At 42.8% G+C, this 16,903-nt stretch overlaps 1 pseudogene; it reads left to right on the plus strand.

Moving 5' to 3' along the window:
* The first annotated feature begins 1,442 nt into the window (after positions 1 to 1,442).
* Positions 1,443 to 1,687, plus strand: LOC138812508 (short coiled-coil protein B pseudogene; annotated as a pseudogene).
* Positions 1,688 to 16,903: the final 15,216 nt, after the last annotated feature.

Below are 16,903 nucleotides of genomic sequence, written 5' to 3' on the forward strand. Positions count from 1 at the left end.
CACTGGGTGAGGCTATTTGTCCAAACAGCCCCAGAGAACAGGTGCATCAAATTCTTGTAGTGTGTGCACATGAAGGGAGAAAGCAGCAGTGAGACCCTCCCTCCCCTGCAGAAACCAGGCTGGGAGCAAGGGACACCACCCTAGGCCAGCCTGGGAGGACAGTGTCCTAACCTCAAGGCTCCGATTGCAGAAACCAGGCTGGGAACAAGGGACACCAGTCTAGGCCAGCCTTGGAGGACAGTGTCCTAACCTCAAGGCTCTGATTGTGACCACAGCAGTGGACTGCAAACGCTCCCCTGTGTGCTTCTCCTGCCTTGCTCCAGTGCACGGAGCACAATGATGTCACGTGTTTTCAGTACAGTGACATCACTGAAATCAGCTAACCCTGGTGGCACAAAATACCTCTTCCCCAGGGCATGGCAGACCAGCAAGCTGCATTGAGGTGAAGAATAGTCCTAAGCCCCAGGAAGGCAAAGAGTGGCTGAGAGCTTCCCTGCAGATGAGCCTCTCATCAAGGCATTTAAGCATCTCTTTGGGATCACAATGGAACTGATGAATAGTTAGGTAAAAAAATGCAGCTGGGCTTAGTGATGGGCACCTGAAATGCCAGCAATGAGGAGGCTGAGGCAAGAGGATACTAGATTCAAGGCTACCCTGGACTACACAGTTGAGACCATGTCTTCAAAAGCAAAAGAGGGTCTGGGAAGGTGGCTTGGTGATAGACTGCTTGCCTTGCATGCAGTAGGCCACATAAGCACCACATAAGCAGCAAAGGCTGAAAGTGGCAATTAGTTCAAATGGTAGAGCACTAGCATTGAGCTGAAGAGCTTAGGGACAGTGCCCAGGCTGAGTTCAAGCCCCCATGACCAACCAAAAAAAGAAAGAATAGAAAATGAGGGGCTGGGAAGGTAGCTGAGTGGTAGACTGATTGCCTTGCTTTCATGATGACAAGGTTTCAATTCCTCAGCATCACCTAAGCAGAAAAAGCCAGAAGTGTTGCTGTGGCTCAAGTGGTAGAGTGTTAGCCTTGAGCTGAAGGGCTGAAAAACATCGCCAGGCCCAGAGTTCAGGCCCTTACATGCGACTGAAAAAAAAGACAATAGAAATGACATATTTTGGCATATTCTCAAGAATATGTAGGTCCTTAAACACCATATCCATTGGAGTACTATTTACCACAACCAAGAAACAACCCAGAAGCTCCATGGTGTCTGCAGAGAAATGAGTGACACTGGACATGTTCTTGTGGAGCAAAGTCAGCCAGATTCAGAGCAGTGGAGTCAAAGGCCCAACTGTGGATGAATGCATAAAGAAGATGTAGCCTGTTCAGTCAGTGCTGGAGTCCCTGGCCGGAGGCGTGATCTTGGGATCCCGCCCCTCACAGTGTCTATGACGACCCTTCATCAGGATTTTTCTGTCCAAGGCACAGTTCAGTGCCCAGGATGATGAATGATGACATGGATGTTGATGCTGAAAATCAGATGGAACTGGAGGAAAAAACACGATTTATTAATCAAGTGCTGGTACTGAACACACACTTGAAGATCTCTCAGCAAGAGTAGATGCAGTTAAGGAAGAAAACCTGAAGCTAAAATCAGAAAACCAAGTTTTTGGACAATATATAGAAAACCTCATGTCTGCTTCTAGTGTTTTCCAAACAACTGATGCCAAAAGCAAAAGAAAGTAAGGGATTGAGTTCCCTTCTCATTTACGGATTGCTGCTTCTCTCTCCCTCTCTCTCTCTCTTTCCTTCTCTCTGTCCCTTTCCCCTCCCTCCCTCTCTCCCACCTTTAAAACTTGGGTACATTCCAAATGTTATAGTACGTTTGTTTGTGGCTTCATTGAATGTTTATGAAAATAATTTAAATCTCGGCAAAATTAACTACTTAACAGGAGACTTCCATGAGTCTGTGTATTATGTTAGTCTAAGAAAATGTGCAGATGTATTATAGGGACTTTATAATTAGAATTGCATATGTTTATGAAACTTGAAGATGAATGTTTTATTGAATTTGCTTTGATATATAGGCTTGGTCTTTTCCTACACGCTTACTTAGTAAGATATACAAGACAATAACCATATTGTGAAAATGTGACCAAAATCATATACTTAATGCACAGCTTTATGTATGTACCTGTTCACCATTGTGTGCCTCTCCTCCATCTGCCTCATCCTCCCCATTTACCTTCTCCTATGTCAAGATAGTTTCACATTTGTAAAAGTACTTTGAGTAGTAATCACCTGACAGTAACCTAAACTGTAAGTCCTGAAGTTAACCAAATCCTTGCCTAAAGTTTGTCAGTTGTACTTTCTAATAGTAAGATAGGACTGATGGTTTCTCTTTAATCATTTGAAAACAGATTTGGGTTATAAAGAGGATTTTTAACTTGAAACAAAATTATCAAATTGAGATCTGTTTAAAAACAAAAATCCAACTTGCTTCTGCACCAAATAACCCACTTGCTATCTGAAAAGATAAGAAATTTGGTTATGGGCTGTGAAGGTGGCTCAGTGGTAGAGTGCTTGCCTTGCATGTATGAGGCCCTGGGTTCAATTCCTCAGCACCACATAAGAAAAAAAAAGCCAGAAGTGGCGTTAAGGCTCAAGTTGTAGAGGGCTAGCCTTGAGCTGAAGAGCTGAGGGACAGCACCAAGGCCTAGAGATCAGGCCCCATGACCAGACCCCCCCCCCCCAAAAAAAAGAATTTTGGTTATATATTGATTATAAGTAGAAAGTCTGGAATACATAGAAATAGGTAAAAAATAATGTGTTAAAAGGAGCTACCAACTCCAAATGTTTTCACTCCAGATTTGTATTGTCTCTGGCACAGAAGAGATCTTCAAGGGAATATATATCTTAATTTATGAAAATGGGTTAAGTTTGACTGATATTACATATGCCACATCCTATGCTATTCTAGCTCTAGTGTTTGGTTGCAAGGTTCATTTGTTGTACCTAGTCAATTAACTGTTACCAAATTCCTTGAAGAGTGTACTGGTATTAGAATCATGAATTAGAGAATTTTATATGTATAATAATTGGTAAGCTCAGTATTTTTATCTCACTCTGTAAATGCAACTAATTGGTTGGTAGAATTTTAGCCATTCTCACAACAATTTCTAAAACTTTATTTCATAGATTCAATTTGGTAAAGGAATCAATATCTCCCCCATCTTTGTTTGAAGAAGCGAACCCACCTGTCTTAGGTTGGGTGGATTACTTTGTCTGCTTTACCCCTCATCGGGCACTTTTTCAGAGCGAAGCTGAAGGCCCTGTGTCCCATTGGTCAGACTGGCACCCCCTCTTACCCATCTCTGGCTGCAGTTCCTCTCGTGGGGAATTTCTTTATATGGAGCTTGATCCTATGTAGCTGGCTGGCTAAACTCACAAGAGAGTTTTGCATTGCACGTATAATACAAGGAAGGCATAGAAAAACCATCAGTAAAAGCATTCCCAGGCCAAGGAATGACATTAGCAATACTTTGACATAATTCAGGGAAGGGATATAGCATTGCAATTGCTTAAACAGTTTCTTTTTAGCAGATTTTGCTACTTCAGAGTCCAGAGGTAGGGCTTGTGTAGTATTATGAGCAAGCTGATTAAGATAATGGGCAGTTTGTACATTTTGTGTTAGCTCCACAGCAACTGCTGCTGCGGAAGCAGCTAACGAAATAAAGGCCAAAACATAAGCTAAAGTAGCCCAACATATCGACAAGGGCACATTAGTTCTTTCAATTGTCTTAACACCTGAATGCCAGAATTTTTATACCAAGTTTTAGAAATATTTACAGGAAGCATAACAAAAATGGTTGCCTAAAAATAAGTATGGATTTAGTTATGCCACTATACAAGCAATTAGTAAAAGAACAATTAGAACAGGTGACATTAAAATAATTAGTTACTACAGAGATATTAAATGGTCCATACATAATGACATGGGGTGGTGATACACAATTCATAATTTTTTAAAAGGGATTAATTGGGCCATGTTATGTTGTTGAGTGCAGCCACCAGCATCCAAACATGATGTTGAGGATGCCCATTCATCCACCACAGTCCAAGATTGTACTTATAAGTAAGATTAGCTCCAGACCAGTCCATTAATTGAGAGTTAGTTCCAGAAATATTGGTAACAAATGGCTGTACATGCCTGTACCTTGTTGGATGAGGCTCTCCTGTACATACTACTATTTGTGAAGAATTAATGCAACGGGGTATCATATAGGATGGAGAAGAATTTGCATGAAATGGGTGTTCAGTTGGGAAAGATGTCATCTGTCTATTGTACATTTGATTTTTGTCCAGGATCCAAATTTTATGAGTCATAGATAGCATTATAATACAGACTGGAATGGATCCTTTAGAGCTGGTGGTAAAGCATAAAGGAGCGCCAATGTTTGAAGCTGTGATATCTCCCATCTTGCTGTGCTGGATGAAGGGATCCGGGGCTGTATTGTATGCTGATCTATTGACAAGAATGAGTACGTCAACTCCCTCCCAAGTTGTAGGGTGCACAATCGGGGATCTGGCAGGTAAACCCAATGTGTCAGCGTTCGTGTCATCTGAATGAACCTCCACAATCCTAACACAATGCTCAGGCAAACAGCAGGATTTATTTTCTTCCTGCAAAATAACACAAACATGTCCTCGACCCCAAGTTAAAACAGGACCGGGGCCCGTGCCAATCCCTGTTAAAGGATCCTTCCACTTAACTTGGGCTAAAGCTCTTTGCTCTCTCTCTCTCTTTTTTTTTTCAAATATCTTTGTGCTTCGGAAAGGCCATTACAGTCTAAGCTTAAACATTTTAGTACAATTAAAGTGCGAGAAGAATATTAAAAGGAGAGAAGATGTATAATTCGCCCCTTTTAAATTAAAATTTGTTGTTTTAATAGCCAGTTGGCTTGTTTAACAATTTCTTGTCCTTGAGGAATATAGGGAATACCTGTGGAGTAAAAAGTCTGATAAGATTTATAAAAAGTTTGAAAAGCTTGTCCAACATATCCCGGACCATTATCAGTGTTAATATGTTTAGGAAGTCCCATAGTGGCAAAGCAGTGGAGGGAATGAGCAATACAAAGTTTGCTAGTGTCCCCCGTAACAGGAGTAGCCTTAATAAAATTAGAGTAGGTATATGGTAACATGGACAAAAGGAAGCCTTCCAAAAAAATAGAATCAGGCAGGAGTTTAATCTACTTTTCCCACAGTGGAGGTGGTAAGGGTAATGATGTAGATTTCCTCCAGGTGACTGTCAGACTGTAGCAGCAGCAGCAGCAGGGTCTCTCAGTGGCTCCAAGGGACTGTCAAACACCTCGTGCTGGGCTGTAAATTTCTACACAGAATGGTTAAGGATACAAGCAATACATACGCTTGGCAGGCTGTGGCCCCACTAGTTTTTAAGACTATTTAGATGATAACCCAGGAGAAATTACCAAGATGACAAACCTTTTAAACTAGTTTTTTTTTTAATAAAGCTGACTTTTTAAGGCAGATATAGAGGGCACAGGCTTGTACTAATATTTTTCAGGTATTTTTTGTCTACTTTGTCACATTTTTTTTATGACTTTGGTCCCTTGTTCTAAAAAGGGGATGATGGGCGAAGATTCATCTTCTGTAACTTCTTCACGCTGACTTAGGGGTGTTGATCCTACCTACCCAGGAACCTACAACTTTAGTCTATTTTACAAAGAGGTTACAAGGTTTAGATGTCATTAAGAACAATATTTTAACTTTTGACAAATGCACAGACTTTTTCTCAGGCTACAATAGTGTAGCTTGTTTAGCACTCTATTTTGTAAAAGCATCTTTAGGAATGTGACCTCTAGTGAACCTAACAATGTCTAAGTCACCCGTGCAGGCCTTTAGACAGATGTTAATAGAAACACACTCTTATGTTTACAAACTTTTTTCTTGAGCAGATAAACTTTATGTAGCTGGTGTTAGCTCAAAAGTTATTGCCATTAGGGTTTTGGCACATACAGGTGTTGGGATTTAAACCATCCCCCACATTTTATAACTTTATCTTTTTAGTACTATCACAAGTTTCTGTCCCTACAAAGTAGATACTCATGGATATTAGGCATGTTTACAAACTATCTTCCCATGACCTCCTGGCTCTGACCAATTTTTGAAGGGCCATGCACAAATGACTCTAGCATTTGACATTTTTGTCATCCAAGCAGTGACTTCCTGTCTCTGGATGCTTCTCAATTGCTCTTGTCTCAGGAATGTCTTCTCTACACTGGGATAAATGTCTTATCTGTATTTTCCTTAGCTGGTTGCTGGACATGTACTTGGGCCTGAGTGCTGTCCTTCAGCTCTCCAACTCAAGGCTAGCACTCTGCCACTATGAGGCCCAAAGTAACTCTGCTTGCTCTTTCAGCACTCTGCTGGCTGAGTAGAGGTGACAGTCTCAGAGGGACCTTTTTCTGCCCGGGCTGGTTTTGAACCAGTTTGCAGATCAATGAGTCTTATAAAAGGCCACTTTACTCCAATTAAAAGCAACAAGGTGGTCAACATAGATGTAGCTTTTAAGCATGCTCTTACCTGAAACTTATTAAGAGCCAAAGTTACATCTGACAAACTGTTAAGAATCCTCTGTGCTTTGCTCTGGGCTTGCTGGAAACTTACAAAACCTCTAAGAGCAATCTGGAATAGTAATTAAGCAATTATATTGGTAATCCTAATTTTTCCACTTTTAGGCCAATGTTAAGGACAATTTTAGTTTTAAACTTTATATCCAGAAATCCATTCCTATTTTAAGCCTCCTATTAATCTATTTTATTATTTTATATTTTAGTTTTTAGTTACATTTAAAAAAATACCTTAAATTCTCGAGGCCAATTGTCACTCATTGTCTCTTGGGTGTTTGTTTTAAAACAGATACACATTAAAACTTTTAAACTCAAATGACAATTTTTTCTTAATGCAAGAATTACAATCATCATGAACCAAGAATTTAAACTTAATACATTTATGACTTTTAAGAACATATCCTAATTGTAGAACATCATTGAAAGCAAGTCATATTACACAAATACATTTTTTAACCATCCTTTTAATACCAAGGGGCAGTTTTAGCAATATTAATCAGATCATCACATCAATAATTTTTACCATCATGTTTCTAATATTTATCTGTAGAGAAAAAGGATAGATCAAAGCTGGGCCACGTGGCTCCTCCTATGGAATGGGCACACAACTAATCTCACTCTTTAGGGTAAGATGAACTGCGTTTGTGCTAGCTTGTCCTCTTTTACGATGTGTGGACTCCTCCCTTGGCCCATCACACCATGTATGACCAGCTGAGCTGCACTTTTGCCTGTTTACCCCTTGTCCCTGTAGATAGGTCTTTTGTTGACTTTTAAGTTTTTTCCTTTTCTTATCTCTTGGTTTTTTAATGAAAGTACACAGTTTTAGACAGACAGAACAGGTAGTGTCTTTCACAGTGTTAAACAAATTTTGATATTTAAACTTTTAATATTTATCCCCAAATTTTATCCAAGAGAACTAAATTCCAAACAGCCAATGCATTTTTGTTAAGCCAGATAACTTGAATACAGTGTAAACAGCCTTATGCATTTGAAAATACCAGATTTTTTAATTTTTTATGGTGAAGAATCTTTAAAAAGTCATTTAAACAATGCAAAAACTGTTTTAAATTTTTGGGTGATGTCCAAACATTATAACCTTTTAAATTTTAAACTTAAACTTACCCAACTGTTACAGCATGCTGATAATTTTTATCTTGAACATGTTCACAAACACATACAAAACACACCGAGATCTTAAAGCATGCAAAAATCAAAATCATTTGTACGTACATTTAAAATTGATACCAACTCTAAAACAGAAGTAGACAAGACAACAATCAAAGGCTGAGTTGGGGGCTAATGGGCCCCCAGTTTAGCCCTACATCAGAAAACATAACAGAAAACACACTGAAGTAAACAAGACAGAGAAGTGGCCACAAAGACAAAATCAGGTCTCAGTGAATGGGGCAAAATTTCACCACCATTCACAAGTGGGACTCAAATCCACTTACCAGGGGACTTGAACCCCCTCTACTCACCTCCAGAGGATTTTTCTTTTAGATTACTGCAAATGTTGACCCAGGAGCCTTCCAAGGTGGCGGAGAATTCCCAGTCATATTGGAGCAAGGGAAAGAAGTCCCTAGAGGCCATCCCCTCAGACTGACAGGTTTTCCCCCATAATCAGAACCCCTGGGCCAAGGCCGGAGGCTAAGATCTTGCTGGTGTCACTTGCAGGTGGTCAGTGGCATTTTCATCTGGCTGCAGTTTCTCCCTACAGGCCCTTTTAAGTTGTTGTTAGATCCTCCAGGTTTTTCACGCCCCACTACTCCCCTACTTCTGGATCCAGAGAGGGTGGAGGAGGTGGCAGTGAACGGTAGAAAGGGGGGACAGTTTAAAGTGTAAGTAAAAAAGAAGGAGCTAGAGAGAAACAGATATTAAAAGGGGGTGTTAGCCAGCCTCCTCAGGGCTCTGGCATCAGGATGAATTTGAGAGAAGAAACTTTCCAAGAATTCCAAAATACATACACACAAACATTGAGACAAAGCACATTTACAACATGCGCGTTGTAGGCTGTCAGACAGAAAGTGCCGAACTATAGACAGGCCCAAATGTCCGCACTGGTGGATAGTTTACCCTTATGGGGATCCAGGGGACGTCTCCCACCAGCTCGGTTGGCTTTATTATAGTGCGTTCACCAAGACTCTTGCCAACCCCAATACAGAACCTGCAGGGTACACAGATACCAGACAATCACAAAGCAGCAATGTTTTAACTTACAGGCCATTTGCATCATAATGTCCCTGAATCCTTTTAAAAAAAAATTTTTTTTTGCTAAGTTTCTAAACTAATGGTTCCTTCCTCCAGGATCCAGGGGCATACTTCCTTGACAAAGCAAAAAAAACTCTCTAACTGACTCAGTCCAACTTTCACTCCTCCAGCTTGAAGCATGCCCTTAAGAGCCAGCATGTATAACGTGCAGCTCTTACCTTACCCCATAATTTCTTACTCCTGACTATACTCTCTCCTGTTCTCTATTTCTGGAGGTCCTTTTACCTTAGTGGGGTCCTCTGCCGTGATCCCAGGATTCAGGTCCCTGATCGGGCAGCACTTGCTGGAGCCTGCCGGCGACGATAGGAAATCCTGAATTAGGGGGGGCAAGGACGGAAAAATAAAGACATAAGACAAAGGATGCGGTCGGGAGGTCTGAAGCTCAAGACTGCAGCACTGTTTATTTTAACTTTCCCTAATATAATACTATTAGAAATCAAGAGGTAACAAGGTTACAAAAGTCAAGAAAAACAAGGAAAATTTCAGTAAAAACAGAGTACAGTAAAACAAGACAAGATCAACTGATAGAAACAAAAACAAACTGCACACATAGCAAAGCAATCCCGGGTACCTGGTATTTTTTAGGTAAGTTAGATCCTTTCACGTGCCTTCAACTGAGCACAGGGGTCAAGATGATATTAGAGCTTTACTGTCGGATCCCAACAAATATCAGAAGTAATATTAAGATATTATACTAGGAAACGAGATCCACTAATATAGCTTACAGTTATTAGATTTGAACTACTTTAATCATGGGATAATCTTATGTGTTAGTATATGATTTCATAAACGACTTTACCTATATGAATATGTAATAGTCATACTGCAAACATTTTGAATCCCTTTTGTGACCTAATTTTACAAATATTTAAAATTGTGTTACATTTCTGCTTTGCTGTTTAATAAAAAGGTGTTTCACACACACACAAAAGATGTGGCTTATTTCCATCACAAAGTGCCACTAAGCCAGGAACAAGAAGGAAATCATGTCATCTGCTGCCACATCTGTAGAACTACAGATCGCTGTGGAAAATGCAAGAAGTCAGACACAGAAAGGCAAATGCATGTTCTTGAAACAGACAAGAACAGGGCAGAGGAATTGTCAGCAAGACCAGAAGGGTCCAGGTGAGGATTGGAGTCACATGCAATGAGGTAGACCAGAAACCCAGGGTGAGGAGTCACCGCTGATCCTCTCCTGAGCACAGTGACAAATTTCTGCTTCAAAATCACCCCTGATAATGATGAAAATGAGTAGGGAATTAGAGAATGAAGCTACCTCCTCAGAAACAACCAGGCATGAAAAGAGATCACTCATCACCCTGCTTTCAGGAATATGCAGGAAATGCTTACCTCTAATCTCCAAATTGGGTCTCTAGGGATGAAAACATTTTAAGAAAAAAAATGGCCATTATTGCCAAAGAAACTCCTGTACAGAAATGTCTCATTCTATTTCCTTTCTTTTGTGTCAGTACAGGGGTTTGAACTATGGGCCTGGATGCTTTTGCTGAGCTCTTTTATTCCAGACTGGCACTCTACCACTAGAGAGTGGAGATAAGAATTTCATGTGCTTTCTTCACCAGACTGGCTTTTAACCTTGATTCTCTGATATCAGGCTCCGGAGATTGCATCAGTATAGGGTTCCATTTTTTTTCTAACAGCATGTATAATGATAAACAAAAGGAGACTGAGATGAGGAGGTCTGGGAAGGTGGCTCAGTGGTAGAGTGCTTGCCTAGCATGCATGAAGCCCTGGGTTCAATTCCTCAGCAGCACATACATAGAAAAACCCAGAAGTGGTGCTGTGGTGCCAATGGTAGAGTTCTACCTTGAGCAAAAGCAGTTCAAGAACAGTGCCCAAGCCCTGAGTTCAAGTCTCAGAACTGGAAAAAATTATGGAAGGGACACTTTGGGTAAGACACTTTGGGGACACATGGCTTACACACCGCTGAGGTTGTTTACAGTCATCTCAAGTTGGCCCTCAGTGTCTCCTGCTGGCCTACTGGGATCCAGGAGAGGTAAGCGACTGCATCATTCCCCTGCCCCCTGGAGAAGCACCCACGAGAAAGTGAAAAGTGTCTTGATAACTGTCACATGTGGGAAAAGAAAAAGTTTACTGAGAACTTGGCTTGCCACCCCAGGTGTAGGGAAAATCACCGCTCCTACAGGAGACAACCTCAGCTGCGGCCCTCCTGGACCTCTATCTAAGGAGCCCTCTGCAGCTCTGAAGTGCCAATGTGGGTCTCAGAAACAACCTGCCCTGCCACCCATATCCTGAGAGAAGAGTTGAGCACTTGTGTTCACTGCCACTGCAGAGGAGCAGCCTGCAGGAGAGACCCCAGGTTCCACTCTGGGTAAGGGATCACCTTACAAGCAGGGATTCTGGATTGAACCCGGTTGCATAACAAAGAAACAGGGAAGGATAGGAATGGGCTAGTACACTGAAAAACTAGGGTCGTAGGCCCCCCACCCCCAAGCCCTGTTGGTTCCTAACTTCCTCTCCCTCACAAAGTCTGTACTGCTTTATGACAAGTGAGTAGGAATTCTGATGGTCCAGGGGCTGGGGACGATGTGTTCACATCGGAGACTCTAGAATGGTATTTGAACCCCTCTCTATCTCTGCCATACACCTCCTCCTCAGACCTGGTTCATCTTTCTGGTATTTCTTCTGTGAAATTTGGGCTCCGTGTTGAGGAAAGGGTGACACCTGGGACCCACTCCCGCAGCCAGCTTATTGAGGAATAAGTGCATGTGACCCCGGGAACGTGTCACGCATGTTTCAATTTTTTTTCTTTAGTCAGTCAGAGAGCTTGAACTCAGGGCTTGCCCATGCTCCTTGAGCCCTTTTTGCTCAAGGCTAGGCCTCTACCACTTTGAGCCACAGGTCTACTTCCGGTTTGCTGGTGCTTAACTGGAGAGAAGAGTCTCAGAGACTTTCCTTCTCTGTGCTGGCTTTGAATTGGGAATCCAATGTCTCAGACCATGAATAGCTAGGATTACAGGCTTGAGCCACTAGAGCCTTGCTTATTTAGAATCATAGATCTGATTCTATGGATTAGAAATGGAGCAGCCTTCATCTCAGAACCTGACTCACCTTCCCTTAATGTCATTTCTCCAGGTTCACCCATTTACCTGAACATGCCATCTTCCTCTTCCCGAAGGATGAATAGAATGGGATTTTTCCTAATATATGAGAGACAGTAGCACAGTATTTCCAGTGGTCTAAATGCTGATTGGAGAATGTTGAGTTCCCTTGGCAATAAGCAGGCCTCAGTTTCCTCAGCCAGAGCCTCTGGATGAGACTCAAGGAACAGAGAGGATGGGAGACGCTGATGTGTCTATGGGGGTGATCCTTTTATCCCAGACTTTGGTTGGGCTTGTGGGTAATTTGTCTCTTCTCTCCCATTATCTATTCTTTTCCTGCATGGGGAACAGGATGAGAGCCACAGACTTGATTATTAGGCACTTAATTGTGGGCAGCTTCCTAAGTCTTCTGTGTAGGGGTGTTCCCCAATCCATGGTAGTTTGGGGCTGGAGAAATTTCTTCAATGATGTGGAGTGCAAAATGATCTTCTATCTGTACCGAGTGGGCAGGGGGATGTCGATCGGTAGCACTTGCTCCCTGAGCATCTTCCTTGCTGTCAGCATCAGCCAGGGGGACTCCAAGTGGGCAGGGCTGAAGGGGAGAGCCCACAAGCACATTGTCTCCACCGTCTACCTCAGCTGGGAGTCTTCCTCCTGGTGAGTATTGTTTTTCCCATATATATGACGGGACCCAAAGCTCACGACAACATGACAAACTTAAAGGCCTATGGATACTGATCTTCCGGGCGTCACGATCCAGCTGCTGATGTGCATTACGTGACCATGCTCTCAGTGCCTGATGTTCTGTGGTTGGGGCTCATGTTCTGTGCCAGCACCTCCATGCACTTCATGTTGTACAGACACAAGCAGAGAATGCAACACATCCAGAGGACCAGTGTCTCCACAAGAGGCTCTCCTGAGTCCAGAGCTACCATAAGCATACTCCTCCAGGTGAGCACCTTTATCTCCTTTTACACTCTGTCCTGCATCTGTCAGATTTGCTTGTCTGTGATTTACAACCCCAGCCCCGTGTTGCACCATATGGCGGCATTTGCTATGGGCTGTTTCCCAGCCCTCAGCCCTTTCCTGCTCATGAGCGGACACTCCACTCCTTGCAGCCTCCTCATCACCTGCACAAAGAAGAAGAAAGTGGTCCTCCCTTGAGGACCACCAAGCTTGCATCTCTGCTGAACTTTGCTTGGCCCTTCAACAATCTCTACACCTAGATAAAAGTCATCTGCTGAGAGATAGAGGTGTGCACACATGGCCACACCTACGCATTTGTGTCCTATATATCTGTGTGTGTGTTCATCTGTCTCTATTGTGCTGGCCCACAAAATTATATGAAATTGGAAATGTGAGATTTTGAAATAATGCTTATTATATCATGTCAACTTCTTCCAGAGAATCTGTCTCATTACCTGGTGGTGTTGTCAAGTTCAAGATAAACTGGTTAAACTCACCTAACATGTTTTCCTAATTCCATTTTGAGTCTTTTGATTTTTTCTTTCTTTCTTTAATAGTTCCCTATGCAACAAGGCAAATCATTCTGAAAGCCCTTTCTGTTCTGGAGAAGAAAGAAGTTGGAAAGAAAATAGCAGCTGGGTGGTGGTGGTTGATGGCTGTGTTCTGAGTTCCTGAGAAGGTGAGGTCTAAAGATCACAGTTCAAAGCGAGTCTAGACAAAAAATTCTCTGAGACTGTCATCTCCAATAAACGACTAAAAAAATGGAGGTGGTGCTGTGGCTGAAGTGGTAGAGTACTAGCCTTGAGCAAAATCATCCCTGGGATAGAACAGAGGCCCAGAGTTCAAGCCACATGAGTGGCACAAAGAAGGAAAGAGAGAATGAGGGACACAGACAGACAGACAGACAGACAGACAGAGACAGACAGAGAAGAGAGATGGCAAGCTAGTAAAGAAGGAAGGAAGGAAGGAAGAAAGGAAGGAAGGGATGTGGGTAGAAAGAAAAGAAAGAAGGAAGAAGGAGGAAGAAGCAAGGAAGGAAGAAAGGAAGGAAGGAAGAAAGGAAGGAAGAAAGGACAGAAAGACGGAAGGAAGGAAGGAAGGAAGGAGAGAAGGAAGGAAGGAAGGAAGGAAGGAAGGAAGGAAGGAAGGAAGGAAGGAAGGAAGGGAGACAACGAGGGAGGGAGGGAGTCCTGCTGGTGTAGCACTGACCACAAACATCAAGGCTCCTTCCTGACAGTTACTCGCTTAGTCTTGTCTGTGCTTACTTCTTCCACATAATTTATTTTCACAACTCTTTATTTTCCTAGGTGGTCTATGTTACATAAATCTAGACTCTGCTAATTCAACAAGGACATTAAGTGTACTTTTGAAAAGCACATTTTTTAATGTAAAGTTGTTTTTAAAACAAGAAGGCTCCTTGAGAAAGTCCCTTGCTTGCCTATTGTGACATTTCCTGCAGTGCTCCTCATGTCCCTTGTTATGAGGTCACTTTACCACAGCCTCTGGAATGCTGGTGAGGGCTGCTGTGCTGAATGACAGGCAGGACCCTTCAGTCCAGTGCTTTCCACCTCCACCCTTTTCTTCTTGGGAATGAATTGCAGGGTGACAGTAAGCCAGAAGTAGCACTTATGCCCGGGGAACAGTCACCAGCCCTGAGCACAAAATCTCAGGGATAGGACCCAGGCCCTGAGTTCAAGTCCTGGGACCAGCACAGAAAAGGAAAGCAAGCAGATGGCAGGCCTGGCTCCAGGAGCCATCCAGGGACTATGCCAGGTTTTGAGTGCACTGTGAGCTCTGAGCCAGGCACCTCCTCCTGATCCTGAATTTCCCACAGCCACCCACCAAAGAAAGGCTTGAACCACAAGCCCGGACGTCCCTGCACTCCCTCCTTCCACACTCCCTTTAGCCAGATTCCCTCCATGCCCCACGCCCTTAATCCAGCCTAAAGTCATTCCACACAGCACAGGCGAGCTCTGGTCTCCTTGGGAAACTGTCTGGTGTCATCATTAACCTCACACACACCTGGTCCTCTCCTGACTCCTGGTGTTCCCGTCCTCAGAGGACCTCCCCCTCTGTGTCACCTTGGAGAGCGTGGATGTGGACTTAGTCTGCTGACTTAGGGGCAGCATGCTTCCTCCACCAATTCCCTGCCTTGTAAGGGGACGCAGGCTTTCCCTGCCCCCACCCACCCCCTCTCAGCACCCGGTCCCCAGGAGCACCCCACCCTCCACCCATCTCACACCCTGTCTTGAGCAGGATCCAAATCCAAGACAACCCACACCCTGTGCTTCCCCTCCCCCACAGTGCTCAGCTTTAAAAGTTTGAAAAGCATGTCCGACAAATCCCCGACCATTATCAGTTTTAATATGGTTAATATGTTAATGGAAAAGCAGTGTAGGGAAGGAGCAATACAATGTTGCTAGTCTCCCGGCAAGAGGAGTAGCCACAATAAAATTAGAGTAGGTATCTGGTAACATGGACAAAGTGAAGCCATCCAAAAGATGGAATCAGGCAGGAGTTTAGTCTATTTTTTCCACGGTGGAGGTGGTCAGTGTAACAATGTAGATTTCCTCCAGGTGACTGACAGGCTGTAGCAGCAGCAGCAGCAGCAGCAGGTTCTCTCAGTGGCTCCAAGAGACTGTCACACTTCGTGTTGGGCTGTAAATTTCTACACAGACTGGTTAAGGATACAAGTAATACATAGGCTTGGCAGGCTGTGGCCCCACTAGGTTTTAAGACTATTTAGATGATAGCCCAGGACAAATTACCAAGATGACAACCTTTTTAACTAGATAGCTCTTTTAATAGGGCTGATTTTCTAGGCAGATATAGAGGGCTTAGTCCTTTACTACTATTTTCCATGCCTGTGTCTTCTGTCTATTTTGCCACATTTTTTTTAATGACTCTGGTCCCTTGTTTAAAAAGGGGATGATGGGTGAAGATTCATCTTCTGTAACTTCTTCAAGCTGACTCAGGGGTATTGATCCTACTTAGCTTGGAACCTATAACCTTAGTCCATTTTACAAAAAGGTTACCAGGGTTAGATGTCATTAAGAACAATATTTTAATTTTTGACAAATGCACAGACTTTTTCTCAGGCTACAGCAGTGTAGCTTGTTTAGCACTCTGTTTTGTAAAAGCATCTTTAGGAATTTGACCTCTAGTGACCCTAACAATGCCTAAGTCACCTGTGCAGGCTTTTAGACAGATGTTAATAGAAACATACTCTCAGGTTTACAAACTTTTTTCTTGAACAGATAAATTTGATGTAGCTGGTGTTAGCTCAATAGTTACTGTCAATTAGGGCTTTTGGCACATACATTTTATAACTTTAGCTTTTTAGTACTATCACAGATTATGAACAAGTTTCTGTCCCTACAAGTTAGATAGTCATGGACATTAGGCCTGCTTACCAAGTATCTTCCCATGACCTCCTGACTCTGACCAATCTTTGAAGGGCCATGCACAAATGACTCTAGGATCTGACATTTCTGCCATCCAAGCAGTGGCTTACTCCTCTGGATGCTCCTCCATTGCTCTTCTCCCAGGAGTGTCTTCTGTACACTGGGATAAATGCCTCATTTCTCTTAGCTGGTTGCTGGACTTGAGCTCGGGGCTTGAGTGCTGTCCCTCAGTTCAACAGCTCAAGGCTAGCACTCTGCCACTTTGAGTCCCAAAGAAACTCTTCTGAGTAGCAGTGACATTCTCACAGGGACCTTTTTCTGCAGGGGCTGCCTTCGAACCAGTTTGCAGATCAATGAGTCTTATAAAAGGCCACTTTACTCCTATTAAAAGCAACAAGGTGGTCAACATAGAAGTAGCGTCTAAGCATGCTCTTACCTGAAACTTATTAAGAGCCAAATTACATCAAACAATCTTGCAAGAATCCTCTGTGCTTTGCTCTGGGCTTGTTGGAAACTTAAAAAAACCTATAAGAGCAAACTGGAATAGCAATTAAACAATTATTTTGGTAATCCTAATTTTTCCACTTTGAGGCA

Source organism: Dipodomys merriami, unplaced genomic scaffold, assembly GCF_024711535.1.
Source record: "Dipodomys merriami isolate MVZ:Mamm:240054 unplaced genomic scaffold, mDipMer1.0.p SCAF_57, whole genome shotgun sequence".
In the NCBI taxonomy this organism is placed as follows: Eukaryota; Metazoa; Chordata; class Mammalia; order Rodentia; family Heteromyidae; genus Dipodomys; species Dipodomys merriami.